We start from the raw sequence: 12,717 nt of genomic DNA, 5'->3' as shown, positions 1-12,717 counted from the left end.
AGGGGGTTTAGTAAAAGTGTACATCTATTGTGTAAATGACGCCATTTTATTGCATTTCCGAAATTTTTTAATCACAAATCTTCTGTTTTTTATTCATGTCAGTTTATTTAGAGCAAAATGAGGGACTCTTCCTTTTGCAGTTGAAATATTTCAAATTAATAAATCTTGGCATCCTGAGAGTAAGTTAAGTGTCGGCACTTTTGTACCACCTTAATTGTGGGAATGGAAGGTGTATACAAAAAACTCTCAATCTATACACTAAGATATAAAAACCTATTTGGATAACCGGTAGAAAAATCTATTGTTCTCTTCAGGGGCGCAGATTTTAATCTTGGAAGGGGTGCATAGAAATTACACTTTACCCCTACTTTTAAAAGAGAAAGGGTCCTTAAAAAGTACTACGCGCTGAGGGGGGGGGGTGTCCTTGAAAAGCGTACGAAAGCGACGTGGGAGAGGGGTATCAAGAAGTGTACGGCTTTGTAAATTTGATTGATGTTCTTGAAGATAAATGATTAAAAGAAAAATTTAATAAAAAAATAAGTTTCATTTATTTATATCAAAATATTTCTAAGAATTTAAAACTATTTGAGAGTAGGTATTATCGCAGCATGGAAAATCTTAGAATTGATCGACTAACATGTTTAATAAATGCTGTATTTCATGTTTTAAACGAAAAAACAAAACTGCGTTCAAAAAAGGGGTTGAATAAGCGAGGTCACATTTTGTACAATTTTTATCCTAATTCTTTCTCAGAAAGTTTTGTTAATAGAATAAAAAATAGTCTGCATAGCAGAAGAAATAAATTGTGATTAATGGGTATTGATGGACTTTTTTCTATTATTTTCTTTCTGCGCAAAGTTTTAATAAATTTCACATAGAGTCAATGTAGAAATTATTCATCTGAAGACTTAACTCAATGTTTCAATTTATTTCTCCCGCTATCCATAATATCTTTGCTTTACTGAAACCTTATATCTATATCAGAGAAGTAAAAACTCAATAATAATATTAATAATAATAACTAGATTAAAATCTAGAAACACTCCGGACTAAATGAATATGCACGGCACCTAAATAATATTTCTTATATGTAAGTATAGTGTACCATGGAATATTCATATAATAAATTATTATTTGAAATGAAAAATAAAAACAAATTTCACAGAAAATATATTTTTAAAATACACAATTGAAAATTCATGGAATATTAATATAATAAATAAATAAATTATTATTTGAAATGAAAAGTAAACACTAATTCCACAGAAAATATATATTTTTGCAATACCAATCGAAAATCTAGGACTTGAAATTTCTATATTTTTGCTTTAAAATATATACTAAAACCATCACTATGCTAAAACTTTTTTACCCATAAGTTGAAAATAATTAGATCCTTGATAAAAATAAATATTAAAATGGCACAAAAGTAAAATGTTTGTAGTCAGAAATATTAATTTAATAAATTTTTTGAAATGAAAAATAAAAACTAATAAATTTATGAAATACACAATTGTTATTTTATTTTGGGCAATGGCTAGTAAAAACGAACAATGACATTTTAACTTGCGTAAGTATAGAGAGAGCATTCTGAAAAAATGAAAAATTCATCGATGGTAACAGGAATACCTTAGAAATGACAAAATATTATATTTTTAAATATTTCCCTGAAGGTAGAGAAAAACGCAAGAAAATATTACACAAGTGACTATTAAAAACATTACAACTATAATTTCCATTTTTTTATCAAGTTTCTACAATTGGTCACTGTTTTAAAAGTTTTAGAGCCACACCTCGATATCAACTAATTGGCCCCTTTCGTTGCTTTTATAAAAATCCTTCTCCCTTGCTTGAATAATTTCTCGCTCTCTTCCAAAACCGATTTGATTTTACCACACAAAATCGCTTGATATTCGCACATTTGTCTCCGTAGACGTTTAATGAGAGCTTTTGAACAGGTTATGCACTTGTCGAACTCTTTCACCGGTTCAGTCTCAAAGATATGGTAGAGGGTTTTGGCAGTGGACGATTTCAACAAATACGATAAATCAGGTTCTTCTGTAGTTCCTGAAGCTAATTATTGATAACAAACCTTTTAAGGATGTGATCTTTGACCCTAGAACTTTTAGTATGCGTAAAAGCACCTGTTTCTTCATCACCCTTACATTCAGCTGCTAGATAGTAGACCCCTTATTGCGGAAAAGCAATGGAAAACTTAAAGACGTGATCCAAGTTTGATGCAGTTAGTGTTTTAAGTGTGAAAAGATTATACCTCCTTGAAAAGTATCAGGTTGATGAGTTTCCTCTAGCTCCAAATCCACTTCATCGTCATCGTCTAAAATGTGAAACAGGGATGTAAATCAATTTTCTTTACTCATTATAAAGGTTTTTCATTGAAATTCTAGAGATTCCACATTCAACTACTACCGTTTTTATTATGTGAAAGTAAAATGACTTTAGGTGGCTAAAATCTTCTTTCTTTCGTTATAAGGTAGATTCAAAAGATTTTCTTATAAAAAACAATCGGATAATTTGGGTACCTTCAGGTTCAATGTCGTCGTTTCGGCTCAGAAACTGGTCGTTTCTCTCAGAAACGTGTTGTTCTGTATCGTTATCTGAAATCAAAAGAAAATAATACGCTGTTCTTTACTTAAGAACTTTAAAATGGGTTTAAATCTGTTAATTTCTGAAATCTGAGGCTCAGATTGGTCTCTTATTTGTTCTTAGGTTTGGCCAATTTCAGTCTGTGTTCTTATAAAATTGTTCTTATAAAAAAGCGTGTATTCACCAATATAAATAATATAAGTTTAAAAAAAGTAACCGTTCATTTTGACCTATGTAGGTGAAAATTGTGTGCTTTGATAGTATATTTACGATTAAGATTTATTTATAAGATTATTTGTGAAACTAAGCATACCTTTAACGGCTCGATATCAGAAATAGGGTTTCATCAGAAATCGCTTGTGGTTCTCCATTATATCTGAAAAACAATTTAAGAAAGGCTTACAGTTATTGCTATGGGTTTATTGTTTTAGACACCCCTGTCTCAGTGCCCCGGTAGAACTTTTTCAGTCAGTGGGGATGAAAATTTCTATCAAAATACTAATGGGGATAGAAAATATATTGTTTCCAGCTCGAAATTCCAGTGGGGATGGTTTTGGAGTGCAATTTTTTACATTCAGTTTTCAATGGGGATAAAATAATAGAGCAATTTCGCTGTGGGGTTCAAATTGTAGGATATTTTTTCCACCGGGGACGATTTTTTGGCCTATTTTTCCACCGGGGTGGGGGGTCCACCGGGTCTGTGACACAGGGGTGTATTTAGTTACAGTATTGTTTTAGTTTAAGTAAACGTACCCTCCCCCTCGCTTATAAATTTTTGGAAAAATATTTTTGAAATGTCCTTCTTTTGTCTTAATTCTTCTTTCTGTACTAGCCTCCTTCTCCTGCTTAGCCCCCGTGTCTATTATGCATTCAAGAGTATGCAAAAACAAAACTAAGCTCAAAAAGGAAATTTACCAATTCATTTCGAGTAACCTTAATGACATTCCTATCCAAACATTCTTTCCAACGCGTTTCAACAATTGCTTTCGAAGTTAACAAATTGTGAGTTTCGAATGACATAATTTCAGGACCTTCAACTCGGAAATCAGGCTCATCGTCACCATCAAAGAACTCTATCCAATCTCCTTCTCTTTTCCACCAGACATTTTCACCTGGCAACATGTAATCAGCCAGTCTTCTCAGGTGATACTCTAAACCATCCTCTGATATATGGATTCGAGTGTTTGGGTTTTTCGCTAAAAAATAAATTTAAATACCCAGGTGTTTAAAGGAAGTGTGTATTTCTACGGCAAAACATAATATTGACACACGTGATCAAAACAAATCCGCGAAATCTGATTGGTTGAAAGAACAATAAGAAATTAGATAATATTAGAGCGCCAAAATGGTAGCGCGAGTAGCGAGGGAAATCACTCCAAACAAATTCTCAAACTCAACTCAGGAAGTGTACTCAGATAGAACAGAGAAGTATCATTCAAACGAAAAACGAATTAACCAATATATAAACACTGTTAAAATTATGGTAGATGAACTCGATAGTAGCCAAGTAAGTAACATTGAGAGTGTAGTGAAAAAAATGATTTTTATAACTTTTCCAGATTTATGTGTTCTCATGGTTATGTGTGTACTGTGTAGTAGCCTCTTGACAGACAACAAGATAACAAACTTTTTTTCTGTTTCCCTCTTTTACTTACTGAAGACTGTAAGTAACCATTAACGGGGAGATTTTGATGGCACATATGGGAAACCCCTTTTAATAATAAGGATTATAGATTTTTTTAATAATGAGAATAGGATTTTATCTATCATTAATCCCATTGATCAATTATATTGTTTGGCAATGGATTGATTATCTTATTGATTGTTGGTCAGGGTCATCCATATACTATGTACGCAAAATTTGATTACCTACTATTTAGAATTAATGTATCAAGCCTTTGTTAAAATCCTGATGTCGGTTGTCGCTAGAGCCAGAGGTAGCCAGGGTAGTAGAGAGAGTGGGGTGGTAGAGTACCAATCCATTAATCGATTATCAATCATTGATCAAAAAAATTATTAATTGGATATTTGATAATATTTTTCAACTTTATGTAATTATTTTTCTACAGGTTCAACCAGTGAAATGTTCGTGCAATTCAACGTGTAGCCGTAAACAAACTACAAAAGAAGGAAGAGATGTAAAAGTTGTCAACAAAGGATGCCCTTGCAAAGCTAGAGGGGTTAAATGTACTGAGCTTTGTAACTGTGGTACCAAGAAAAAAAAAATTGTCGCTAAGCCATGCAAGAATGGTCGCCCTGTGACTGCTTCAGTTGTGATGGAAGTCACTGAAAATGTAAGTGTTTTTTTTTTATCTTTAAAAATGCAGTAAAATCATGAATTTCATCAGATTTCATAGGCTTTTTGGTCAATCAAGAAAATTAATACAATGTATGTACATACAATGATGTCATCAGAACCTTATTTTGGATTTCATTTTTATTTCTGTAGGTATCATCTGGACCTGCTCCCAGTCAGCATCCCGATGGATGGATCCACATGGAAGAGGAATTGTAACAAGAGGACAAACTTATTCAGGTAAATTATCCATCTCAGATTTTGTCTGGCTTTTCCCTTCTACCCTTTTAACTGCTTTGTCAGGCTTTTTCTTGAAAACGATTTTTTAATTAGTTTTACTTGTCTATTTCATGTTATCAAAAACTTTTCAAAATTTTAGACCTGGAATCTACTTTTTTCTGTTTATCAGGAATTTCTTGAAAAATTAACAAGAGAAGACCTGATTGCAATCATCAAAACAACGAATAATCAAGGTCTTGGAACCCTGAAAAACATCCAAGATGCTTTGCATGAAATCAATCATGCCAACGATCCTGATGACCCAGAGCCACCAGCAGCAGCTGCTGTTCCCTGGTGCGTATGTGGTAATTGTGTTTTGATGCCAACCCTAATAGAATCAAAATGCTGCAGAAGGAAAAATTGTGTCACCAAGTACCAACTCTTTAAAAAGTATTGCACAGACAAGGACAACCTTATTATGAACATTAAAGCCCGGGCTGATGTGAGAGCAGACGAGTGGAATTTTGAAATGAATGAACTGAGGAAGGCTGCTTATAGACAGTTTACATTGTGGAAATACGGAAAACTTTCAAAGGGAGACAGAAGGGTTGTCCCATCATGCTGTGTGAATAAAGTGAGAGAAGCATTTCCAAGTGAAAGTGGCCACTACATGGGTTTTAGACCCAATTAACTTTTTAGAAGAACTTTATTTTTATAGTTTTTAACCTCTTAAAATTTCTTTAGTTTTGATTTTTCAGCAGTATATCATTTCAGTAAAATTTATAGAGCGAATGTTTGAACCCTCAAAAGCTTCATTTTCAGAGCTCATGTGGTACTTATTCTCTTGAAATATTAACACTTTTATCTTCAGTTGTTGCCATCCTAACAATAATTTAATGTATACTGCACTGGGATTTATGACAAAAACATTGATTCTTAGCTGAACAATTTTTCCACCTACGATTTTGAATATTTATTTTAAATTTATACTTGTCTTGATTTCTTTATTTACAAAATGTAAACAAATCAAGTTACAGTGAAACACGCATATTTCGAATTCATTTTCGCTTATTAGATTTTAGACATTTTCCCGACTTTTTCCCAAGAAGAGGGCGAAAATAGGGTCAATATCGGAAAAAAAGGGCAATCTGAAGGATTCTAACAGTGTCCATAAATCATAATAAATTGGTGAATAAATCATGACAAATTAGTCAATACGTTTTAATGAACATCATTTTTTAGTGGGGGCGTACGGTTTTTCGGAATTGCGGAAAAAGACCCGTTCTACTTCGGTATTTTGGAATTCTCAAATTGTTTCGTTATTGGAAATCCATGAATTTTTGCTTCGAAATTTCGGTATTAGAAAGTTTCTATCCTCTTTTTTCGGAAATCATATACATGAAAAATCAAAATTGATGAAAAATTAATCAAAACGAGGAAAAATACCCAAAAAAATTGGTATCGGAAATGAAAGTATCTTTTTACGGAATTTCGGAAATTTTGGCAAAATTATTCGGTATTTCGGAAATCACAAACCCCGTACGCACCCCTTTTTACACATGCGTGTGTTACTTGGGAAGTTTTAACCTTTTGTCAAATGAGGCTCGCCATAAGGTAAATTTTTGCAAGAAATTATTATCTGGGTATGTTATAAAAAGTACTGGCTCTCCAGATATCTGTACTACTACTAGGCACAATTTCTTTCAAAATTCAGGCGTGTCCTGGCGTGTTGATCCGGGGGAAGTGAAAAAAATTACGTTTTTTTCGATAAACAAAAAAAGTAATAAAATTCTCTTATTTGGGCTCTCACAGAAAAAGGATTATCAAAAAGTCTAGAAAACACTGGGATGTAATCGCAATACCCTGAGACAGTGGGTAAAGCCAAGGTTCTAAGCTATTAGCTTTGTTGCAAACAAACTCGGGCAATAAAAATATTCTTATCAAAGGCAAATATAATAACATCCTGTAACATCCTATTCTCGGGTACCTAATAAGCGCCCCCCGCTAATTAATTTTTCGAAAATTTTCCACCCAGGATATTCTTATTCCACACCCCCCCCCTTTTATTAATTTTTGGGAAAATGTTTTTGATGATTTCCTTTTTTACCCTTTTTATTCCACACCCGGTAATGTCGGTTTTTTTTCACAAAATTCACAAAAATTAGAACTAGTCCCTCAAACGGTTGGAAAATTCTAGGAAATTTATTTAGTAAAAGTCTCTCTTAGGGTAAAAATCGAACAATTTTTCAAAAAGTCTCTCTAAGGGTTACCTTTCCAGCAAAAATCCGAGGGTTGGAAATTTTACTTCTGAAAACCTAGAGATAGGGTAAATATAGGCTAAAATCATTTACTTGGCACCTGAGAGTATTTAGTATCTATCGGCATGGAAAAGGATATTCCTGCCCCAAATTTCTTCAAAGAGTTTTAAGGGACTGCAACTGCTTTTAAGAAAAAACAGGACAATGCACACATTTTTTATCTTAGGTTGATGGTAATGATATACGCGATAAAAATTCGACAATTATAGCATAATAAAAATTCTAAGATCGATCTCAGAAAAGTTTGTTTTATATAGATGTTTTACAATACTTTCTACGATAAAATTTTCACCTTCTTGATCTTTTAGAAAACTAAATAATGATGCTTGAAGTATCGAAATATTACTTCAAAAAAGTCTTCGAGTTATGTAGTAAAAAATTTAAAATCAAAAAATTATTATTCTGAAAGTTCCGATTGCTATCAAGTCAGCAGTTCGAGGAGGTTAGAAAATAAGTGCTTGATACCAATATATACAGTAGACAAGTCATTCAAAAAGGGTTCTAAAGAGAAAAAATTCTTCATAACGGTAAGAAAAAATTAAAGTTTAATGTTCTTTTTTCAATCTTGGAATATGCTTCGCAACCAATCAGTTCGAGGAGGCTGACCCCCTAATGTTGGCGAGATCAACTTCGGATCATTAGGACGTGCTGGAGTGGGGGTTCGAGAAATAGCTTCCTTGTGATCAATTCTTCTTTTTACTATTTTGGATAGTAGAACTCGGAGGTGAGGATAACGTTTTGGTTGTTTCAGTGGCTGTGCTGAGAAATTTCTGGATCTCTTGTTGTATTTCTTTGTGTAATATTGCTTTCCTGCTTTTGTCTTCAATCTGTTTCGAAATACATGAATATTGTGGTCCATCGCGGCTAAGTACATGCGGTCAGTGTAATAGTGGAACTCGAAAGACATACGTTTTGACGCATACTTTAAAAGCATTGCATTGAAGCTTTCCAAATCCCCGGTATGTCTAAAAATGAGGAAAAGATAACAATATCGATGAGTATGGGTGTTTGGATACCAAAAATTGCTAGATAATGTGAAGTATCCAGGGGAATGTGTGGGAGTAAATCACTTGCTTTGTTATAAAAAAAATACCATTTTTTGTCGGAGTAAATCACTTGCTTTGTTGTAAAAAAAATACCATTTTTTGTGGGAGTAAATCACTTGCTACAATTTTTTTTTGAAAAATCAAACAAATCAAACAGAAACAGAACAGAAAAATTGATTCAAGTAAAACTACTAACCGAAATGTAGTATAAAACTTCATACTATCCATGAGTTTCTTGTCTAGAAGCACGCCTCTCAAAGCTTCCATGGCTTTTGAACCTTTTGAAAGCGGAGTCTTGTCGGCTTCATCAAGTTTTCCATGCAAGCACTTTCCTCCTGCCCATTCGTGTTCACCACAGACATGATGCACAACTCCCAGCCAATTGTTCTGGAAAAACAATGCAATTTTAAATTTAGCAGTGAACATGATTGTGATTTTGTCCTTACACTCATTTTTCGAAAAAATTTGCTCATATTAGCTACAAAAAATTCAGTTGATCAAAGGAACTTGAAAATTGAATGTGTAGTGCTATGTGGTGAAGTGTAATAAAAAATAAAAGGGGTGAACAAAAATGTTTTTACGTCTGTGCTTTAAGGCTCTGGTTATTTCAAATAAGCAAAATACTGCACTCAAGCCACACTTCTCTATCCAAATATCATCATAATAATTTTCATAAAGAAGGACTATTAGTTGAAAGTTTAAATAATACCTTTAGCTTTTCCAAATTTCCATTGCATTGCTGAGCACAAAACCAGAAGTTGTTGACAATTGGTTCAATCCACTGAATCACTTCTTCATTTTCTTTAGTTTTAACAATTTTTGATAGTGCTTTCCTGATTGATTTGGATTTATGCCACACGTCAAGCGAGTGAAACAATTTACTGAATGATTTAGGATCTGATTTCTGCAGATCTTTGAGAGCTTTGATCACAGTTGTCGATGCATCAGTTGTCAACTCTGTTATATCAAGCTGTCCTTTCAACTTATGCAGTAACCGCATGAGACCCTCCTTCTCCATTCTTGTTGACACTCCTTCTGTTTCTCGAGAGTCAAGCACTTCCAAATCAACAATTAATTTAGAAAATTGTTCCATCAATACATAGGTGCAGAATTGAGCACTATGTCCAGGGGAGTCACTCCTGCCATCACCACTTAATCTAATGTCACTATACAATGCCAGGATCTTCTTTGATTCGGTGATGAGGTCATCCCATAAACTTCTAATTGGGTAGGCGAGATTCAATGCCTTGCATAAATGATTGAATTTAAGCCAGTTATTTCCTGTGCAAACAACAGCACTAGAAACAATAATGTTATTCAAGTAGATAGGGGATGTATGTCTCATTGCCACCACCTCAGAGGAGCTCCATCGACCGATGTGACCAGAGGGGCAAGTCCAACTTAGTGTCTTCACAGCACCACGCTGACGCCATTGGAATTGACGCTCGGCTTTACAGGTGTTGCATTTGTCTCCTTTTAATTCGATCAACTTTTCCAGCGAAACTATGACTCGTTCTCGGTCCACAAGTTCAGATTCTGGTGTTTGGATTGAACAGAGTTGATCGTAATGGGATAAAAGTTTCTCTTTGAAGTTTGCCAAATTTCCTGCCAATGGTGATTCTGAAAAAAAAAAAATCATAGAAGAGTTTATCTAGGCTTCTATCATATAAAATGAAAGATGACATTGTGCAACAGTCACTTTTTCGATTATTTAATACTTCATATAAAAACATGATTAACATGAAATTGGATGAAAATGTAACAAGCAATGCTGAATAATTTTGAATATCAAAAAAACTTTAACTGTTATATACCAATAAGGATTGAATCATTCAGTGTGCTAATTGACATATCCTTTAATTCAAGCTGGGTAGCATTAAGATTGATTTCATCTACAACTTCCAGTTGAGTTGATTCAAGATCTTTTTCCTCTATCAGTCGATCTTTGATAAAAGAAATGTTGAAATCCACCTCCGATTCGTCTTCATCATTATCATCGCCATCATAGCTAATAAAAAATATGTTCACCATTACTCATTTATTTTTATATAAAAGTTTCAAAATTTACATGCAAAAATCAGATTAAAACTCATTTTCAAATAATCCAGTGCAGTATTCAATAATGGGCAATATATTGTTACAGTCCATGAAGTCATGATTAAAATCAATTGATAAAAAACACATACACAAGATTCTCCAGGTCTTCAATGTCGTTTTCTTCATCACTGGAGCTTTCGAAACTTCCATTATCTGTGTCTGAGTCAGTGTCATCAATTTCTGTTTCATATTCGGTTTCTGTATCACTATTGAAGAAACTGGACCCAATTTCTTCGCCCGATGAAAAGTCAGAGGCTGTTACTGTTTCATCCGATGATCTACTTAGAGCAGACATCGTTCTTTCACTGTCATTGGCTCTAAATAAACAAAATTGAAGGGTTAGAAATTAATTTTTAAAAAAGAATATAAATATAAAGTATGTACAGTTGTCAAACGAAAAATATTATAATAGCCTGTTATGTGCAAGTTTTCTTTGCCAAGTAAATTCTTTTACTTTAGCATCATGTAAGTCAATGTTTTCTAAATTCACTCACCGTAATATACTAAGATTTTTTCGTCTTGCCACTGGAGTTGATGTTGTATTCAATATAGAAGTGGTTGTTACTGCATAGAAAAAAAGATAATGTTTACTTTCTATCTTAAAAAATAATATTTTTAACCTTAAAATAAACAGTGAAAAGCCACGTTATTTGAATTTTATCAAACCAGATGATATTGTTAAGAGGAATTTGTGCAATTTCTTTTAAAAAAAGATTGAGAAACATTTACAATTTTCAACAGCATTTTAAAGACATACCGGAGTCAGTGGGTTTATCGAGACCAATTGCAATTTGTGGTGTGATATCCAAACTGAGACTAGTTGTAGCTTGTACAGTGATTTCGAAACTAAAAAAATACAAACAATTAAAGACTGTTCAACACAGCATTTGCACTAGTACGCCCCTAAAGGTAGAAACAGTTTGAATTCATTTAACTAACTTTATAGATGGCGCCATACACTACTAGGTCTGAAAACATCAATTGTGGACACGGTTGATGTTTTTTATCCACAGTCCATCGTTTTTATGGACAGTTTTTTCTTTTTCTTGACAGTCGATGCCTGTAAATAGACAGTCAATACTTTTCATGAACTGCCGAGATTATTTAATTGACTGTCGATATCTGATATCCACTGTCGATTAGCTGATCTCGGCAGTCGATAGCTGATCTCGGCTGTCGATAGCTAATCTCGACGGTCGATAGCTGATCTTGACTGTCGATTAGCTGATCTCGGCAGTCGATTCTTACCTTGACCGTCGATTAGCTTTTATCTCGACTGTCGATGGATGATCTTTTACTGGCCAAGAAATTTTAACTTTCAAAGGATCAGATTCTTTTTTAGGTTACGTCATATCTTCCTTCGTTTCGAGCGTAAAAACTCCTACACTTCGTAAGTAAGGCCTAAAAGCCTGGAGTTGTTTATTGTGTGGACTACACTTTTTTTTTAAGAAACTAGTTTTACCAAGCAGCCTCAATGTTTCTTAAGAAATCGGCCTTTTGAGCTTTAAATGTTTCTTACATGTTTCTAAACTTTTTGACATAATCAGCCTATTTTTCATGCAAAGAAAAAGCATTTGTTTTGATTGGAAGGTTCTTAAAAAACCGAATTAAAAAATGCTATTTTCTAAGATGTTTCTCAGTTTTTATCTGAAAAAGCTAATTAAAATTCAGAAAACGCGTGTCAAACTAAAAATCAAAAACATTCAAACAGAGCGAGAAATCATTTTCACCAACTTAACGTAACAAGGACAAAAGTTGAAAACCAACAAAACAAAACAGCGACAAACCTTAAAACCAACAACAATAACAAAATAAAAACAAAGAACCAAAAAGTAAAAAACAATCTTACAATAGACAAACAATCAATATAAATCTACAAATTTAGCGGAGAGAAAACCGGTAAGTGAATTTAAAGAAAGTTGAGAAATAAATGGAAAGCGGATAGATGAAGACCAAAGTCTGGCATCAGGTGTGGCCATGAGTAAGCTTGCCCTGCTACTCTAGAGTCACCCGTCATCTAACGAAAGGTTAGAAAGTGTTGCAATCACAATCTAGAAAAGAAAAGATTTAGAAAGAAAGACGCATAATCGAAAAGTTTGAAAAGTTGGCCCAGAGCCCGGTTCGGCGTGGCGTGGCA

Source organism: Clytia hemisphaerica, unplaced genomic scaffold, assembly GCF_902728285.1.
Source record: "Clytia hemisphaerica strain Z4C2 unplaced genomic scaffold, Clytia hemisphaerica genome assembly, whole genome shotgun sequence".
Classification (NCBI taxonomy): Eukaryota; Metazoa; Cnidaria; class Hydrozoa; order Leptothecata; family Clytiidae; genus Clytia; species Clytia hemisphaerica.
Note: the sequence above shows the minus strand (reverse complement) of the source record.